This window comes from Natator depressus, chromosome 9, assembly GCF_965152275.1.
Source record: "Natator depressus isolate rNatDep1 chromosome 9, rNatDep2.hap1, whole genome shotgun sequence".
In the NCBI taxonomy this organism is placed as follows: domain Eukaryota; kingdom Metazoa; phylum Chordata; order Testudines; family Cheloniidae; genus Natator; species Natator depressus.
The window spans coordinates 11,693,402-11,713,211 of NC_134242.1; the positions used below are offsets into that span (position 1 = coordinate 11,693,402).

At 44.5% G+C, this 19,810-nt stretch overlaps 1 protein-coding gene and 1 long non-coding RNA gene across 2 annotated transcripts in view; one reads left to right on the top strand and one right to left on the bottom strand.

Moving 5' to 3' along the window:
* The window catches only part of ZMAT3 (zinc finger matrin-type 3), a 39,558-nt gene that overhangs the window by 19,559 nt on the left and 189 nt on the right, over positions 1 to 19,810 (top strand). The window lies entirely within an intron of this gene.
* LOC141993368 (uncharacterized) overlaps positions 1 to 19,810 on the bottom strand; it is a 70,452-nt gene that overhangs the window by 10,790 nt on the left and 39,852 nt on the right. Inside the window, exon 2 of the long non-coding RNA XR_012640827.1 lies at positions 15,173 to 15,257. This is a non-coding gene — a long non-coding RNA (uncharacterized LOC141993368). The remainder of the gene's footprint in view (positions 1 to 15,172; positions 15,258 to 19,810) is intronic.

A 19,810-nucleotide genomic window follows, 5' to 3' on the forward strand; every position in this document is an offset into this window, starting at 1 on the left:
TCTCCAGGTTGGGCTGTTGTGTTCTCTCATGTATTATCTCCAGGCTAGGCTGCTGTGCTGTCCCTCATGTGATCTCCGGGCTGGGCTGCCGTGGTCTCCCCTGTGTTCTCTCTGGGCTAGACTGCCACGCTCTCTGTGTGTGATATTCAGGCTGAGCTGCCGTGCTGGCGCCCTGGTGATCTCTGAGTGGGGCTGCTGTGCTCTCCTCTGATCATTCACGCAAGCTGTGGTGAATTTAATGATCCTTATCTTTTTTCTAATATCCAAAATAAGTAGGGTCAGAGCCAGGCGGGTGCTGTGGATATCTCCCTTCCAGGCCTGCTTTACTGTTCTGGTTCTATGCTGGTGTAGCTCCTTGTTTTTCGGGTGGGAGGGTACTAGAAATGAAAAGGTGCTTTGTAGCTTGTCCCCTCCTCCTGGAGGCAGTGAGTCAACTTCTTCCCTAGGTATAATCCCATTGACTTCAGTGGGGCTGCAGCAGGGATGAATTTGGCCTAATGTGTATCATGTTGCAGACAGCCCTGTTTTTCGCCATCCTTCACTGGTCCCTGCTCCCTAGTATCCTGCATTCCACCAGCCTTTTTCAGCCTTAAAAAACAGAGTTTCTGGTCATCTTCTCAGTCCACCACAGAAAGGCTTGTATCACTTGCGGGCTCAAAAGCTGTTCTTCGGACTTTGAGTAATCTGTCTCATCAGCCACCTCCAGCGAGCGCTGCACAACTGCCCTGTCTTTTATATAGCACTCCTATACTCCATGAGGTTAAACTGTAATGGAAGTCACAGCAATCATCACATGTTCCCTGCTGATCCATGTTTATATGCAGGGTAACAGACTCCAGTGTCTATAGCACCTAATGCTGGTCCTCTGCGCAAAGTCTGAGTAAATAGGCTTTTCACAGAGGAACTCCATCGGGTGGAATGGGTGCGAGAACAGAATCCTGGGTTGCAGAGCACAAGCCCCTTCCCCTGTGCTCTCCCTGGCTGGCCCCCTGGCCATGCCCACTGGCTTGCCCCATTCCCAACCTCCCTGTGCTGCCGTAGAGAGTGCAGTCCTCTGGCATGACCTGCTCCCCATTCCACACAGTGGAACTGTGGCCTTTCCTCCGTTTTCCTGGCTGTACACCCCCGTGCAAGGACGGAAGATGGTGGACGATAGTTGCCCTGTCGTGTCTCCCCACGATTTTTGCACCATGTTTAAATGTCCATTTGCCATAAACCATGGCATGGTGTTTCCATTGTTTCATGCAACACTGAATAAAACAAGAGCTGGGAAAAGCCCTGTTATACGTAGAGTGTCTAGCTCAGGGTCTAGCCAAGGGGGCATTTTTCCTCACAAAACAGTGTCTAGTTCAAATGCCCCAGCAATGGGGCTCCCACATTTGTTCTTGGGAGGCTGCCCAACGGGCAGGTAGATCTCCCCTGCCATCCAATCTCAGTTGGAATATCAGGGATGAGGGTTGTCACCTCCAGAATTCCATCTCTCCTCTGCCCTTGCTGTTCCCTGGTGTGAAGCAGGGCGTGGGACTCCACAGCACCTGTTCACAAGTCTCCCAGGCAGGAGAAAAGGCATCCATGGCTAGAAGGATGTGGGACATGCCGGGACTTGCTCTGTCCAGGAGTCCTGATGTGAGCACAAAGGAACCAAAGACTGCCCCTCCCATCACAGCACCTACAGTGGTTTCTCCTTGACCTAGAAAATGGCTAATCATGAAGGTATGAAAAAACACCTTAGACCTTATTAGTGTTGTTGTGATAGCAGGGGACTGGACTCAATGACCGAGGAGAGCCCTTCCAGTCCTATGCCCCTATGATTTAAGGGTTAAAGCCAACCCAAAGGCCCTTCAGCAAGAGGAGAAGGTCATAACCTGACTGTATGCATATTAAAGTAATTCTGTACATAAGGATTCAGAATGCTTGGGGGAAAACGTATCCTGCTATATCTACATTCAGAAAGGGGGGGGCGGTGGCGGCGGCAGGCAGCAGGAGAGGCACCATACTGAGTAAGAATACAGGCGTGGCACCTTTTTAGAGACCCCCCCCCCCCTTGAATAGTTTATTTCTTGACTGGAAAAAAAAAATGAAGTGGACTTTTGTGAAGCTATCACATTGGCCAGTAGATTAATGATCTTTGCTGCTAAAAAAAAAAAAAAAAATCATTGCATTCATATTTATTTTATTATGCTGATCACTGACAGTCTTGTGAATATTTATGGCTTTTTCCTATGGGTTATTTTTGTTTAAATAGACAAATCTTCAGTGCACTTTGATTTCGAATCAGACTAGATATTTATTATTTGTGAAAGTGTGGCTCTTCCCCCCTCCCCACGTATATGTATTTTTTTTCTTCACATAAAATAAAACTGTTCCTTTATGTTTTCAAGGCAAACAAATTCAGGATTTGCCTCCAGCTTTTTCTTAAGTCACAATTGCAACCTTTGTCTACATGGTGTACTCAGTAAATTGAGCACATCTTAATGTTAAAATAAAAGCTACAGCTGGAATGAAATGCATATGTATTTAAAGTTAAGGCAATGAGACCAATACATGGGATCCATATAATTTATATGGAGTAAGAAAGAGGTACTGTTTTGTTTGTATTAAGCATTAGATGTCATTACGCATTAACAAATAAATGTGTTATATCATTACCTAACATGGGGCTCAGTTCTGTGTATAGTTATTCTGGTGCAAATCTGAAGTAACCCTTCTAACTTCAGTGGAGTTACTCTGGATTTACACCAGTGTTACCAAGAGCAAAATTTAGTCCAGGAGATTTTTTTTTCCTTACTACATGAACATTATAGAGAGAATCGATCTGTAAGCATTGAGTCATATTTTGGCTTACTAATATGCTGTTAATAACATGAGCAAAAAATCCTGTCATCACATTACTCAGGCAAGACTCCCATTGACAGCAGGGGGGTTATTGCCTGGGTACAAAGTGAATGACATGGCTGCACTGTATACTTGCGTTGGCCATGCCAAAACAAAGCAGGGTGCTAAATGTTCTCTCAATCGTAGATTTTGTTACAACAATCTAGGCTGGCTTGGCTTTTTAAAGAATATTTCTCTTGCTCTGTAAGGGCATGAACTTGCTCCCACTGAAATTGGCAGTGAAGCTCCCATTGATTTCAGTGGAACAGGATCAAGCCTTAAACTACTCCAGGAACTCTGTAGTGCCGATGCCTTGTCATGTACATGTTTTTATGTCTGTATCCACAAGGATGCTCTGGATGAGGAAGAAACCTTTTGCCCCTTAAGAAAAGCAAATTTCAAGATGGATCCAAAAGGAACTATTATTACAACTGGCAAAGTCCATGCGTTCCCAGGAATAAATTAGCATGCAGGATTGAACAACCGTGGACCTGATCCTGCTTTCATTTAAGTCATGGCAAACCTCCCATTGACTTCACTGGAGCAGGATCGATTGCCACCTGCATCAAATTGGAAGTAAGAAAAAAATCTGCTTTTAAATCAATTGTTAGACAATAATAGCTGGAATCCTTTTCCCAGTGATGAGAAAAGGCCAGTGGAGTTATATAAAAAATGAGTAAGGCATCTGCAGTGAAAGGGAGGATTATGGATGTTTCTGAAACGAAACACAAAATCGTGAATGTGCATACAGAATCGATTCAGTCCACTTTGGAAGGAACTGATTTAATTTGTATCCTGCAACTGTATGGTAGCATCATTTGCAAATGCTTTGAATGTACTTCATCGAGAGCCTTCTTGTTAGGTTGGTTTTGTACACTTGTCCCTCTTTTTATTGCATTGAACTCTGTAGGGGAATAGTTGAGTTGATGAAAATGAACCTCTTCTCCACTCTACAATAAATCGTCTTGCTCTCACCATTCCACATCTTCAGTGTTTTGGCTTTACTGCTGCTGGTGAGTGCCTGGCTCTAAACAGGCTTCCGCTTAGCAGAAGAGTTACAGGTGCTTGAGACTAGCTGCCTAATATGTATTAGTGCACAGGTAAAGGGTCCATGTGCGGCGCTGACTGCCTCCAACTCCTATGAAGTCCATTTTAGTCTTGAATCTCCCCACAAGACTCCTTGGCTTCACAAGGAGTTGAGGATGCTCAATACCTTGCAGGATAGGAGCCGAAATCACTGTGAAGGGCTTTGCATCACATTGTGTTTTCCTGCAGAATGGATACCACAAGCTCACTTGCATCTTCAGATTGAAAAAGGTAGAGTGAAAAATCATACGGGCATTTAACTTTATAAAAGGTTTTTGAAAGGCTCAAGAGACTGGTGCATACCAGGCCTGATTATCACATATGCCCTGGTATAACTCCAGGGAGCCAGATTCCCCTCTCATTTACATCACTTTACAGCCCAGATTCAGGAAAGCACTTATTAAAACCTAAGCATGGACTTAAGAGATTGCCTGAGTAGGGGCCTTTAAGTTGTTACAATGATGATGGCTGTTCAGTGCCTATATGAGTTGCTGTTCTCAGTCCTGTTCCCAGTGACCTTTCTGAAATTGTCCTGAAGCTCTTACTTTTACTTACACTTGAGAAAAGGAGAAAAATAATGCAGTTAATGAGAGACAAGCTGTCTTAATCAATACACTTTATAAAGGTTTGCACTTAATGGCCTCAGGACTTGATCCTGTGAGATGCTGAGTGCCCTCAACTCCCACTGCCTTTTGTGGAAGCTCTTTACAGGATCTGGTCTTTAGACTAGCAGACTTCTAATTCAGACAATTGTCTCCATATCACTGCTAGATATTAAAGAACAAATTCCCCAGCAGCCATAACCTTTAGAATTCACATACAACTCTTCCATTCTAAGAGTGAAATGAACATCCCCTGAACAAAGCTTGGTTAAATGGGCTTTATATGGGGAACCAATGACGAGGGGCAGGGACTATGAGGAGCAACTTACTTGACACGGTCTGCTGTGCACCTCTCCTTTACAAGGGGTTTGTGGCCAGTGGATTAGTTTGGACCAATTAGTCATGACCCTGGCCTGACAACAAGCCCACATGGTCCTGCCAAGAGGGCTTCCATGAAGCCCACCTCTGTAGCATGCATGTGACTGCAGAATGCCCCTGAGTGGCTTCTTGGCTTCCTGCTTTCCACCTGCAGTGGGCAGTGGAACTGTGGTGGTGCTGTGGCAATTTGTCCCTTCTGGAGCCCAGAAGCTATGACTTAATGCATAGATCACCCTCTCATTAGAGAAGCTACCAAGCTAATAAAGTTATGAAACCTTGCAAGTAGAGATTTATGTTATTGATTTAGCACAAATCCTACGGCGATCTGAGCGGAGGCAGGAAGTGCTACCGTGATTCATTCGAGGCTCACCAGTTAGGACAAAGCTCTACAAAGAGTGGAAAGCCCTCATTCCCTGATATCAGGGCCGGATTAACTCTCCTGTGGGCCGGGGGCTATTAGATTTTGTGGGGCCCCTGTATACAAGTCTTTTCCTGGGAGAGAGTTTGGTGCAGGAGGGGGCTGGGGCAAGGGATTGGGGTGCAGGAGGGAGTGCAGGGTCTGGGACGGAGTTTGAGTGCAGGAGGGGAATTCTGACCTGGGACAGGACGTTGGGGTGTGGGAGGGGGTGTGGGGTGCAGGCTCCGGCCAGGAGGTGCTTACCACAGGCGGCTCCTGGCCGGTGGCACAGCAGGGCTCAGGCAGGCTGCCTGCATGCTTTGGCCCCACGACACTCCCAGAAGTGGCTGGCTGCTAGCACATCTTTGCGGCCCCTGGGGGAAGGGGACAGTGTGTCTCCGTGCGCTGCCTGCACCCACAACACCGCCCCCCGAAGCTCCCATTGGCCCCTAACATAGGAAGTCTGTGGCAGAGCCAGGAACTGAACCCATGCCTCCCAAGTTTTCACCCGAATCACTGGGCTATCCTTCCCAATTCATTGAATGCTCATTTATTTTAACAAATGTTTAATTTTCATTACTTATATTACCTCACAATGTTTTAGTAACTGGACTGTAGCATGAGTTTTAAAAAGAATGAGGTCTTGGCCATGTAAAACCTCATCCCGGCAAAAAGAACAGGAGTACTTGTGGCACCTTAGAGACTGACAAATTTATCTGAGCATAAGCTTTCGTGTTACAGACTAACACGGCTGCTACTCTGAAACCTCTCATCCTGGCAGTGTCTCTGCCGTTAAATCTTAGCTGAAAAGTGAAGAGAGACTGCCAATTTTTATGTTCGGATTAGCAAAATACAGGCTATGGAGGGGCTTCTGTATTAGGTTATGTTCACTTCATATAAATTATTAGTTTATTATTATTAGTTATTCCAAGGTGTTAGGTTGACTACTTGTCTATTTTATGGTAGTTATAAAACTATTCTAACAATATCATGCAATGGGCCTAATCCTTGGAATTACACCTCTTTTACAACAGCATAACTCCACTGGGCCCAATTCTCTTTCCGTGCTGGTGTAAAGCAAGCATAGATCTACTTAAAATGGATCTACACCAATATAAAGGGAGATGGGAGGACTGTCCCCAATAAATTACCTGAGACTACAAACTGTCTTTGGTAGGTATTTGGTGTACATACAAGGGTGCTAAGAGTACTGTATTAATTTAAATTCTGTTTCTCGTGATCAGGGTCTCATTTTTCACAAAGGGATATTTTGAACAGAAGAACAAGATCTATGTTTGGATAAGGTGATTTTTTTTTTTAAAGAAAAACTAGTATGACAGCGTAATAAACTGGTCATGCTGCCTCTGCAGAATCAGTTTATGCAGGAATAATGTAAACAAATCAGACCATGGATTTGGCTAAATGAATCAGACCAACAGTATCCAAAAATGTTACATTAGCCTGTCTTTACCCCTAGATTTGAAAAGGTGATGCACAGGGATTTAGAATCCAGGGAAGGAAACATCGCGAAATCCCCAGGCACCCTGCTATGAAAATGCAAGTGTTAAGTGCTGGTCTTTGGAGGTGGCTACAAAAATTATGAAGTTGAAACTGTTTGAATATATAGGTGCTAGATCTGACTGAGAGGTCATTGCTAATAATAATAATATATAGCTTGTACACATTTCATCAGGAGTATGGCTCATTTTGACTTTGCTGTGTCGACACACTTACGGACCAAATACTTCAGCAAAGCAAAAAACAATTTTTTTTTATGTTGCTATATAATAAAAGCATCTATATTGCCTGTCTCATTGTCCCATCAGCAACATGTTGGGCTGTAACTTGGAAATGGCAAAAGTATTGAATTCCAGGTGGGCTGTGGGCTAAAAGATAAGTGAGCTCTGCTGGTGCACGTTGCTGAGCACCCTCCACTCTTGTTGCAATGAATGGCACTCAGAACCTTGCAGGATCAACCAGGGTTTATGATAGTCCAAATGTAAGAGGCTGCGACACCATTCACCTCAATGATGCCACACCCATTTATGCCAGGTTTGAGTTTGACTCCTTGTGCAGTCTATCTGATGCCTGTCACCTTGGTATCTAGGCATCAGGAACTGGGCATCTCACCTTCACACTCTCCTTTGACTAACCCGTGAATGGGCCTTTGAAGGTGTTACTTTACTTGTGCCTAAGGATTTCTTTTTTGCTTTATAGTAAGATTGGAAATGGTCACACTGACGCGCGGCTAAATGTAATTAGTAGGACAGCTTTTATGATGTTTGTTTGAATGTCTTATTTGATTGATTTAAAGTCTATTTGCTTAGGAGAAACATGGATTATTATTACATTGAAAAACAAATCCTTTCTAATGAATGTTATTGAAAATTATCAGAGAAAGAAGGACCAACATTTAAAAAAGATGATGATGTCAGGCTCTTTCCTTCTTAGTTCCAGCTAATGAGAGAAGAAATAAATAAATGACAGAGAATGCAAGTTTCACCCAGTCTTATGTGGGTATTTTGAATCCCAAGGCTCAATCCCCAAGCTAGACTTTGAAAGTTTACTCTGAAAAATCAGTCTTAATTTTTGATTCTCTTGCCATCACATTATTAATCTGAATGTGGCCTTTTTGTAGTCACTTTTCTTAAAAGTCTATTATACAGGGACCAGATTCTGCCCTGTTAATGCAAATCATGACTGCACTGGGACAAGGGGAGAATCTAGTTCAGGGGATGATATTCTTGTGGGAGAGGATAGCTTTACCATCTATGCAGGGTTCTATATATGCCACCCTGGCTAAATCAGCACATATCCCAGCTACCTGGAGCACACTCTCCAACTGGCCAGCACTGCCCTCCTTTTCGGCTGCTCTGCTGGAAATGGGCATCCTGGGGCTAGGAAGCATGTCCTTGTGCCACCATTATCCCTCTGGGAGGGCTTTCTGCCACTATGATCCCTCCAGCAAGGTCTCTGCAGGCAAAAGGCAGCACATTCTATAAAACATAATTTATCAGAAAGGGTGCTGTAAGCATAACTGGCCTGATCCTGCATTCCTTGCACATTCCAGACTCCCATTGATTTCAATAGGAGTTTTGGTGTCACAAGGAGTATAGGATTGGGCCCATATTTTGAGATTCTAAAGGCACATTGTCTACAGCCAAGCTCTACGATACAACCGCATTTGCTCCAACCCGTCAGACAGAGACAAACGCCTACAAGATCTCTATCAAGCATTCTTACAACTACAATACCCACCTGCGGAAGTGAAGAAACAGATTGACAGAGCCAGAAGAGTACCCAGAAGTCACCTACTACAGGACAGGCCCAACAAAGAAAATAACAGAACGCCACTAGCCATCACCTTCAGCCCCCAACTAAAACCTCTCCAACGCATCGTCAAGGATCTACAACCTATCCCGACCCATCACCCTCACAGATCTTGGGAGACAGGCCAGTCCTTGTTTACAGACAGCCCCCCAACCTGAAGCAAATACTCACCAGCAACCACATACCACACAACAGAACCACTAACACAGGAACCTATCCTTGCAACAAAGCCCGTTGCCAACTGTGCCGACATATCTGTTCAGGGGACACCATCATAGGGCCTAATCACATCAGCCACACTATCAGAGGCTCGTTCACCGGCACATCTACCAATGTGATACATGCCATCATGTGCCAGCAATGCCCCTCTGCCATGTACATTGGTCAGACTGGACAGTCTCTACGTAAAAGAATAAATGGACACAAATCAGACGTCAAGAATTATAACATTCAAAAACCAGTCGGAGAACACTTCAATCTCTTTAGTCACTCGATTACAGACCTAAAAGTGGCAATTCTTCAACAAAAAAACTTCAAAAACAGACTCCAAGGAGAGATTGCTGAATTGGAATTAATTTACAAACTGGATACAATTAACTTAGGCTTGAATAAAGACTGGGAGTAGATGGGTCATTACACAAAGTAAAACTATTTCCCCTTGTTTATTCCCCACCCCCACTGTTCCTCAGACGTTCTTGTCAACGGCTGGAAATGGCCCACCTTGATTATCACTACAAAAGGTTTTCCCCCCCCCCCCACCGTCCTGCTGGTAATAGCTCACCTTAAGTGATCACTCTTGTTACAGTGTGTATGGCAACACCCATTGTTTCATGTTCTCTGTGTATATAAATCTCCCCACTGTATTTTCCACTGCATGCATCCGATGAAGTGAGCTGTAGCTCACGAAAGCTTATGCTCAGATAAATTCGTTAGTCTCTAAGGTGCCACACGTCCTCCTTTTCTTTTAAAGGCACATTGTTAACTTGCTTTAGCAGTAATATCTCCAGTAGCCATCTGACATGTTTAGATCTTGCACTGAGCTCCACATGGGCAGAGGTCTGCTGCCTGAGTGGAGCTCATCATTGCAGGATCAGGCCACAGGTATGCATATGTACGTGGCAGGCACTTACTAAAATGCAGTTAGACCACAGCAACTCCTTAGATGCATTATAATCTGAGTGCAGGGCACAGGTGGCAAAAAAACTTATGATACAGTAATGGCTTTGACACTTCACATGCACGCCCCAAACCCCAGCTTCTGAATGCAACAACGAAGCCAGCTTTGCTTTGTGTTTTCTGCCTCCCACCAAATTCACAGGCCTTAGCCTAATTTAGGAAGCCATGTCCTCAAACTGTTTGTTTTGAAAACTGAAGCTGTGTTACAAGGGCGCTGTCAGGCTGCCTACTTAACAACCTGGCTGGGAAATGGATGAGTGACCAAGCTCACAGAAACAATTCACGGGAGGCCATGGGTCGCATAAAATGCCAGCCAACATTTATTGTCAGTGGCATACAAAAATCACAATAGTACCAATGAGTCCAAAGCACAGATCTCCAGAATATAAAGCTCAAAACAATGGGACCCAAAGAGAGATCCTGGGTCTGAATTGCAGGCCATAACGCTTAAAAGAGAAAATAATCTACACGTCTCAGAGGTAAAATTGGCAGGTTCTCTAGCCCCTCTGTCTCTATTAAATTGCTTTTAACATCTTAGCTATAATACATTTTTCTCAAAAGGCTTTGCTGCCTCATTGCAGGAACATATTATTTCTGTTGAACCCAAAAGTGTGCTAGAGGCTTCATGCTTCTAAAATAAGGCAGATCCCCATCCTGGAAAGCTTACACCACCTAAAAACAGACACCAAGGAGTGGGAGAAGGAAAGGATTAACACAGAAAAGAGCCAGCTTGAAGGGACATGACACCTCCTTTAGCCTCCTCCATCACCCACAGGCCTCATTCTCCTCAACAGCCTCAGAAAGGTTTCCTTGCACCTTTATATGAACCCGAGCCTTTTTGCAGTGCCCTCCCTGGAAGCTCACTCAGTCCGAGCCAAAAGAAAAAAAAAATGGAGGGAAAAAATAAGTAAATTGGAAATGATTCTTATGGATCATTTCAGAGGTTGTGTCCTTACACATCCCCATGCCAGAGTGGAGAGTCTCCCAGTTGTCTTGCAACAACTGATTTTATGGTGTCTGCAGGGAGCCCTGCAGCAACCCAGCTTAACCTCTTGAAGTATGAATGATTATGGTGCACGTTACACATGGGTAAACTGAGGTACAGAGAGGCCAAGTGACTTGTCTAAGGTTACAGTGTGAGTCAGTGGCAGAGATGAGCATCGAGCCCAAATGTTCCTATTTCCAGGGCCTTGCTCTAGCCCCATTTCTCCCTTGGATATAAACAATAATGTACACTGCATAGTTTAGGAAATTAGAACTCAAGCAATTAAATATTTTCTCCCCAAGACTTGGGTACGTCCAGTATGAAGAGGCATTTCAGACAGGAACAACATATCTATACTAGATATTAAAATAGCTGGGACTTGACTGGGCTTTATTATAAAAATGGCAGTGTGGTTTATAATAAAAATGGAGGAAACACAATTTGAACTCCAGGGATGTGACAGCGTTGCTCTTCTAGACCATGGGTAAAATTTTCAAAATGTCAGATTGGCAGAGACCCTGGGGCTTTTTCACCTTCCTCTGCAGTGTGGGGCATAGGTCACTTGCTGGTTTGAACTAGAGTAAAATTCTCTGTAATATGAAGTCTTTAAATCAAGATTTGGGGACTTTGGTAACTCAGCCAGAGGTTATGGGCCTATTATAGGAGTGAGTGGGTGAAGTTCTAAGGCCTGTAATGTGCAGGAGGTCAGACTAGATGATCATGTATTGTCCTATCTGGCCTTAAGGTCTATAAATCTAACAGGGTATGTGACTAAGGAGCCTAATTAAAGTGACTTAATTTAGGCACTTTGATGCCAATGGCACACTTGAAGTCAATGGGAATTAGGCACCTAGCTTGCTTAGGTGCTTTTGTAAATCTCACCAGGCACCTATCTGCATCTTTAGGCACCTAAATACCTTTGTAAATCCCCCAAGTGCCTAAGTCACTTTGGGGCTTAGGCTTCTAAGTGACTTAGGTGCCTTTGAAAATTCTACCCTATAACTTCACTGCAAAAAGAGATGTGTTTTTACAGTGAGATAGCTAACTTGAGATGGTTATCTCAATGTAAGGTTCCAGTGCAGACAGGGCACAGGTGATTTTTTTACCAATACCTATATATCAACCCTATACCTCCACCTGGGATTGACCGTGATTTGTGACAGAGGGATAAAAACAACAGTCACTTGTCTCCACTTCGATTTAACATTAGATAGATATATTGAGTTAGCTATTTCAATCTAAAAACATACCTTTTTTGCAAAGAAGACAGAGCCATAAATTGTAAATAGCTGGGGCAGTGCTTGCTTTTCAAAAGGTCTTTCTCACTTGCTGTTTAAGTGAATGTGGGATGTGGCTGATCGAAGCATGTCCCAGGGAGAGACTCTAGACCTACCCCAGTTATGAGGCTGTATCATACATGGGCATCATTTATGTTTGACATTTGTGATAAAACAATTATAGCTTCAGATTTCTTCTCGCTGGCAGCAGTTCTGCCAGACAAGTACAGGAGGTCTTTCCTACTGGGCTTCAATCTTTAATCTTTTTCTGGTGCCGGGGGCTCTTCCAATTCTTGTTTCCTAGAAATGACTTGTCTTTGGCCAATATATCTAGTACCAGTGCCATCTAGTGGACCATAGAAGCATCACAACTGCTGCCTTTTTCATTTGTGGACTTGCTGTATGCTTGAAGTAAACAGTTTCCTTAAAGAAATCAAGGAAAGGACTCTGAAGGACTAAACTTAGTTTATCCTTTTATCTACCTTTCCTCTAAGAGGCCCTTTCCAAGTAGTATTCTTTCCACATCCCTCAAAGGGTTTAAATCCATTTCTGAGACTGCAAAACAGATGTTGAAAGAGTCCAGCCATCACAAACTGAATAACTGAGTATGAGCCAACAATTTTGATGCAGTTGCGAAAAAGGCTAATATCATTCTCGTATTAAGAGGAATGTCACAGGTAAGGCATGGGAAGTAATTGTCCCATTCTACTTGGCACTGGTGAGGCCTCAGCTGGAGGACTGTGTCCAGTTCTGGGTGTCACATTTTAGGATAGATATGAATAAATTGAAGAGAGTCCAAAGACGAGCAACAAAACGATGACCTCTGAGGAAAGGTTAAAAAAATTGTTATCAGGTCGCACCTCAGTTTCTGAAGACTACACATGCCCAATCTTTAAATATGTTAAGGGCTGTTAGAAAGAGGACAGTGATCAATTGTCTTCAGTGTCCATTGAAGGTAGGATGAGACATAATGGGACTTATCTGCAGCAAGGGAGATTTAGGTTAGATATTAGGAAAAACTTTCTAACTGTAAGGGGAGTTAAGCTCTGGAATAGGCTTCCAAGGGTGGTGGTTGAATCCCCATCATTGGAAGTTTTTAAAGGACTGATCAGACAAATACCTGTCAGGGATGGTCTAGGTTTACTTGATCCTGCCTCAGTGCAGTGGGCTGGACTTGGTGACCTCTTGAGGGCCCTTCCAGCCCTCAATTTCTATGACTCTATCCCCACAGAGAATTTGGTGAAAGAAAAAGCCCTAGAAAGCTGTAAAGTGCAAGTGTTACACTATCAGGTCGAAAAGGGACCCAGGCGGCTCCGATCAACAACGCTGAATGGGCAGTTAAAAGTCCAGTCAGAAGTGCAGTGGGGCTAAGGCAGGATCCCTGCCCGCCTTGGCTCTGCGTGGCTCCCGGAAGCAGTGACATGTCCCCCTTCCGGCTCTCAGGCATAGCGGCAGCCAGGGGGCTCCGCATGCTGCCCCCGCTCCAAGCGCCAGCTTTGCAGCTCCCATTGGCCATGGGTCGCATAAAATGCCAGTCAACATTTATGGTCAGTGGCATACAAAAATCACAATTGTACCAATGAGTCCAAAGCACAGATCTCCAGAATATAAAGCTCAAAACAATGGGACCCATGGCCACTGGGAGCTTCAGGGATGGCGCCTGCAGATGGGATAGTGCGCAGAGCCTCCTGGCTGCGCCTCCACATGGGAGCCAGAGGCGGGACATGCTGCTGCTTCCGGGAGCTGCCTGAGGTAAGCGCGGCCCAGAGCCTGCACCCCAACTCCTTGGCCCAGCCCTGATCCCCCTCCTGCTCTACAAACCTCTTGAACCCAGCCCAGAGCACCCTCCTACACCCCAAGCCCTTCATCCCCAGCCTCACCCAGAGCCCACACCCGCAGCTGGAGCCCTCACACCCCCTGCACCGCAACCCCCTACCTCAGCCTGGAGCCCCCTCCTAGACCCTAAACCCCTCATCCCCAGCCCGGAGTCTGCACCCCCAGCCAGAGCCCTCACCCCCTCCTGCATCCCAACCCCCAGAACCAGTCTGGTGAAAATAAGCGAGTGAGGATGGGGAGAGTGAGTGACAGAGGGAGGAGGGATGGGATGAGCAGGGGCAGGGCCTTGGAGAAGGGGCGGAGCAAGGGTATTCAGTTTTGTGTGAGTATAAAGTTGGCAACCCTATTGGGGTCAGGAGTTCAAAAGAGTTCAGCTCCCAGCAGCTCCCATTGGGACATTTATGGCCAGATTTTTAAACAACTCAGCAGGAAAGGAACAAACCATAGAGAAGCTGAGACTTTGGGTACAAGAGAAGAACTGTAGTGCATGCAAGTAGCAGAGGCCGTGTCAACTTTAGGCTGCAGAGGACCTAATATGTTCAAACACACATACTTTCCCGTATCCTCTTATGGGATCTTGCAAGCAAGTTTTTAATATTTTTCAAAACCCTCTCAGTTCACCTTCAGCAGTGGGGATGGAGAACACTGGCAGAATTTGGTTTCAGTCTGAATGAATGTCGCTCACAGAAAGAGACATAACCTTGCTGAGAATTTAATTTGCTAATAGAACTTGGCCCTCAGTCCCCTGCCCCCAAAACATTAATGATCATCATTCCATCTATGGCATTAATAAAACCTGTGTTTGACAGTGAAAGTAAATTACTGATCCTGGTTACAAGCTGGAGGAAAGTGTATTGCACAAGACAAATGAATGCAGGAACAGTAGCTATGAGTGTCTGTGTTCTAGCCCTGTCTCTGCCACTGGCTTGCTGACCTTGGCCAAATAATTTTACTTTGCCTCAGTTTATCTGACAGTACAATGGAAATAATCTTGCCTATCTAAAATGAGAGTGCTGGGCAGATAGATAGATTAGTTAATGTTTTACAGCAATTTGAATACATAAGGTGCAATATCAGTGTTAATCTTATTGGTGCAAGGATTCGAGTTAAGAGAAGGGATGCTTGACACTGCTTATAAAGACATTTACTTGGTAAAGCTGATTTTTTTTAAATAGATTTTATGAGAGGGAAGCAATTTGACCATCACCTTGAAGGATCACAAATCAATCACCTGGAGCTTTTTAACAAATCAGCATTCCTGGTAGGAAAGGTTCCAAGGAGTGAGAGTTCAAGAACAGTACAGAACTTAGGCCACTCTGAAAAGAAATGGGAATCAACAATTAATTATTTCAAAATAAAAAATATAGACTCACCCCTAACATATCATTTGTATCCAGCTGACATTATCTAGTGCTGCCCTCACCTAGATTTAAAGATGTTATTGAAAACAGAACATTACACACACATACATTCTTGTAATAGTTTCAATAAAAACAGTTTAAAAATAAAATATGGCCTGATCCAAAACATATTGAAGCCAAGGGAAATCTTTCAATTGACTCAAATGGTCTGTGATCAGGTCCTATAACTAAGGCTATGTTTTAGTCACGGGCATGTTTAGTAAAAGTCATGGACAGGTCACGGGCCATGAATTTTTGTTTACTGCCCGTGACCTGTTCAGGACTTTTAATATATACCCCTGACTAAAACTTGGGGGGTGGGGCAGCTCAGGGAGGATGGGCCTGGGGGGGTGCCACAGGTGCTCAGGGGGGCATGGCCTGGGGAGCTGCGGGGGCGGGTGCCTGATGGTGGAGGCAGCATGTGGAGCTAGGAGTGGAGGGAGGGGAGTTCCTGTTGCCCTTCTGGGGAGCCCCCCCCAGGTAAGCACCACCCCATCTCCCAACCCCCAGCCCTAAGCGCCCCCCTCCAACTCCTGCTGCTGGTGGGGATGGGGGGAGACTGCTCCACAGCAGCCGGTGCAACTGGCCCAGGGGCTGCCTGAGCTGCTCAGGTGGCTCCCAGGCCAGGCACACCAGCCGCTGCAGAAGTCACGGAAAGTCACAAAATCTGTGATCTCCGTGACAAACACAGAGCCTTACGTATAACCTGTTAAAAAAGCCAGCACATTGCTCTGCCTGCTATCAAGTTGCTCTTTCTCACTGGGGCAGTTCTGTGGTCTGTGATACACAGGAGGTCAAACTAGATCAGTGATTCTCAAAGCCTGTCCACCGCTTGTTCAGGGAAAGCCCCTGGCACGCCGGACCGGTTTGTTTACCTGCCGCGTCCACAGGTTCAGCTGATCGCGGCTCCCACTGTCTGCGGTTCGCTGCTCCAGGCCAATGGGGGATGCGGGAAGGGCGGCCAGCACGTCCCTTGGCCCACGCCGCTTCCCGCAGCCCCCATTGGCCTGGAGCGGCGAACCGCGGCCAGTGGGAGCCGTGATCGGCCGAACCTTTGGATGTGGCAGATAAACAAATTGGTCCGGCGCGCCTGGGGCTTTCCCTGAACAAGCGGCGGACCAGCTTTGAGAACCACTGAACTAGATGATCACAATAGTCCCTTCTGACCTGGAATTGATGAATTCTATGGCACACTGTAGAATATTAATTGCAATAGTGTACAATCTTTTGTCTATTTGCAGGTGTTTCTAGCCAACAGAAACATGGCAGCTCATGTGGACTCCAATTGTTCTCTTGCACACCTGTAAAACATTTCTGGATTCTGCTTTCTAATTATCATTATGTAGGATTCATTAAGCACTGACAGACTCAAACTTGTAAAAGACACAGATCAAAATTTTCAAACCTAGGTGCTTAAAATTAGGCTTCTAGGGTAAAGTAAAAGGACCGAAGTAATTTAAAAGCCTACATTTTCAAAAATGCCTAAATCACTTAGGAGCCAAAGTCTCGTTGACTTTCAGTGAGACTTAGGGTCCTAAATGACTTAGATATTTTTTTAAATTTTACCCCCAACTCCATATTGAGGCTCCAAAATCAAAGGAGGTGTTAAGAGGTGATGGTGTTATATTGACATGGATTAGCTTTAGTGGAGTGGGCGAAGTGCTGGTATCTTATTTCTAGTTCAATGCCACAAATGCTATAGTTTCAAAAACTGGCAATATCCCTTTGGAAACAGAAGAGGGCAGCTGTTTTTGACAAGCAAACTGTGCATCGACTCTGTATTTTTGAGAATGAAACTGCAGCAGCTCAAGTCTAGACAAAATGACTTTTTTATGAATGAATAAAAACAACAGTATTCCAGGACCAGTACTAGTTTAATTAGTGTATAAAATAAAGCTGGACAGACCCTGCCAACTTCCGCAGAGTTCCCAGTTCTTCAGCTGGCAATGTATTCTCCTTAAAAATTAGATTCATTGCAATTTCGCTGCAATGCAATTACAGATTAGTCAAGGGAATTTAGCACCAGATCCTATGAGGTGCGGAGCTTCAGCTGGAGTGGAGGATGCTCAGTACCTCACAGGATTGGGTCATTAATGTTGAAACCGCTGGCAAATTGATGGTCTTGTAGACTGAAGTCCTCTCTTTAGCCACAGAACAGCCACAGCATAGGCAACAGCAGTACCAGCCTTCTATACACTACCCTGCCAATGTGCCTTTATTCTGTTTCATTAAGGTTTTTATATCACCTTGATCTCTGTATTATCTGAGTACCTTCCAGTAGTGTGTTAAGTGACGTGACTAACATCTGTCACTTGTGGTTTGTTTTCTCTCTGATCTCCTCCCCAGGGGGAGAATTGTGTGGGCAGTGGAGGGTTTTGTTTTGGTAGAGTTTTGTTTTCAGGTTTCAGTTTTCACCAAGAAAACCATCTCCAGGGGCAGGAGGCTCATTTACCTCCTGAGAGCCTCTCTGCTATGACAGACAACAAAGGCGTCCATGGTCCATCAGTGCCTGGTGGGGTGGTGGTGGTGTTCTTAGGATGTGGAACTTCTGTAGGAACTAGAGACCATCCAAAGTCTCTTCCACAGAAAATGGCTTGTGTATAGTGATATACAGGCAGTTTATTACCCTGAGAACTGAACACTTCTGCCTCCGTTATTATTATTATTTGTAGTATAACACCTCTGATGAAGTTTGCTTTTCCAAATGGCAGCTGTTCAGCACTTAAGAATTGGCAAAAAGTGTATATAATTTTGAAATGTCCCCAGGAAAACAAAGCTTGAGGTTTGGCACGAAAGGGAAGCATCCTGCATTAGCAGAGAGGTGTGCTGGGTAATCTGACAGGTCTTCTCCATTTGTAATGACAGTGGGCTAGATTGGGTTACCACTACTCACTTCATTTACTCCATGAGTAGTTCCATTGATGTCAACAGACCTACTTGTGAAGTATGGTACTACTCAGGGTGGTAGAATTTGGCCAATGTCAGAGAGGATGTAAGTGGGTTCAAGAAAGTCTGGGGAGTCAATGGCTCTGTTCCTGCAATGTTCTCCATGCTTGTTGACCCATATGCCTGCACAGGACCCTCTAAATCCAAGTACTGTAGATCCCAATAGGTCCTTTCTTAGGGCCAAATTCAGAGGTGATGAGGAACGGTGTAAGTCTAAGTAATTCTAAAGAGCATACTTGCACAGAGCTTAATCCAGGAGTGGGGCCTAATTTGGTGTAGCTCACCTTTTCTTCCAATCCAGTATTCAGTCCCTTAGACACTTACAATTTCTTCTTCTTCTCTCACCCACTGACTAACATATGCTTTACATAGCACCCCCTATACATCACCTCTGAATTTGGTCCGGTAAATCTATGAAATGGGTGTGAGAAATTGCATTCTAGTATTTTAACTTGTTTAAATGGGACGAGGGAAATGTATTATCTACACAGAACATACAGGAAATGCAAATATAAACCACTGGTAAACAATGAAAATTGCTTCCATATAATCCGGGATGCTGAAGCGTCCGATCACAGTAGAGTTAATCCTTAGGCTAAATTCTATTTGATTCATTTCAGTGTAATCTCTGAAGTAATCTGACTCATTTTCACCTGGGAATTAAACAATGAGGGTAGAATTTTGAACAGTGCCTAAGTGATTTAGGAGCACAAGTACCATGGAGACCGTCTCTTCTCTAGGAAAAAGATATATTGCTACCAGGCATTAGAACTACAACCTGGCTTGTTCACACAAGGATTCTAACACACGTTAAAATACAATTTTTTCCTAGTGTAGCCGTAAGGCAACATTTTTAAAAAAATCCAAGTGACTTAGGAGCCAAAGTCAACAGGATGTTGCTTCCTAAATCACTTAGGAACCCTGGAACATTCTGACACCAATATCAGTGGGACTTTGGCTTCTAAATTGCTTGGGAGCACCAAGACTTGTAGGCTATGAGTGAAAATTTCAAAAACACTTACATCTTTCAGGCCTGGTCTATGCATAGAATTGCACCTTATAACTATGTCAGGTAGGGGTGTGATTTTTGTGTGTGTGCTGATATAGTTATACCAGGAGAACCCCTAATGTGGATGCAGTTATACTGGCACAGAGGCGCCATATACTGGTATAGCTAATTCACCTTTGTGTATTGGAAGCTATACTGGTTTATACTGGCATCACTACATCCACACTGGGGGTGTTGTACTGTTTTAACTCTACTGGTATAGTTATCGTAGTGCAACTTGTGTGTGTAAACAGGGCCTTAGATGCTTTGGAGAACTGCACCCTGATTCCTTTCAGCTTCTTCCCATAGTAGTCTTGCCACTGGGTTCCCAGGCATGAGCAATGACATCCTTATACCCAGCACCAAGGAAGGGCATGCTGAACGTGAGCACTAGTTTTTTAGCCTGCAGTTAGAAACAGAGACCGTCAGTGAAACAGTAAGAATTGCAGGGCTAACCAAAAAAAGACTTCTCCTC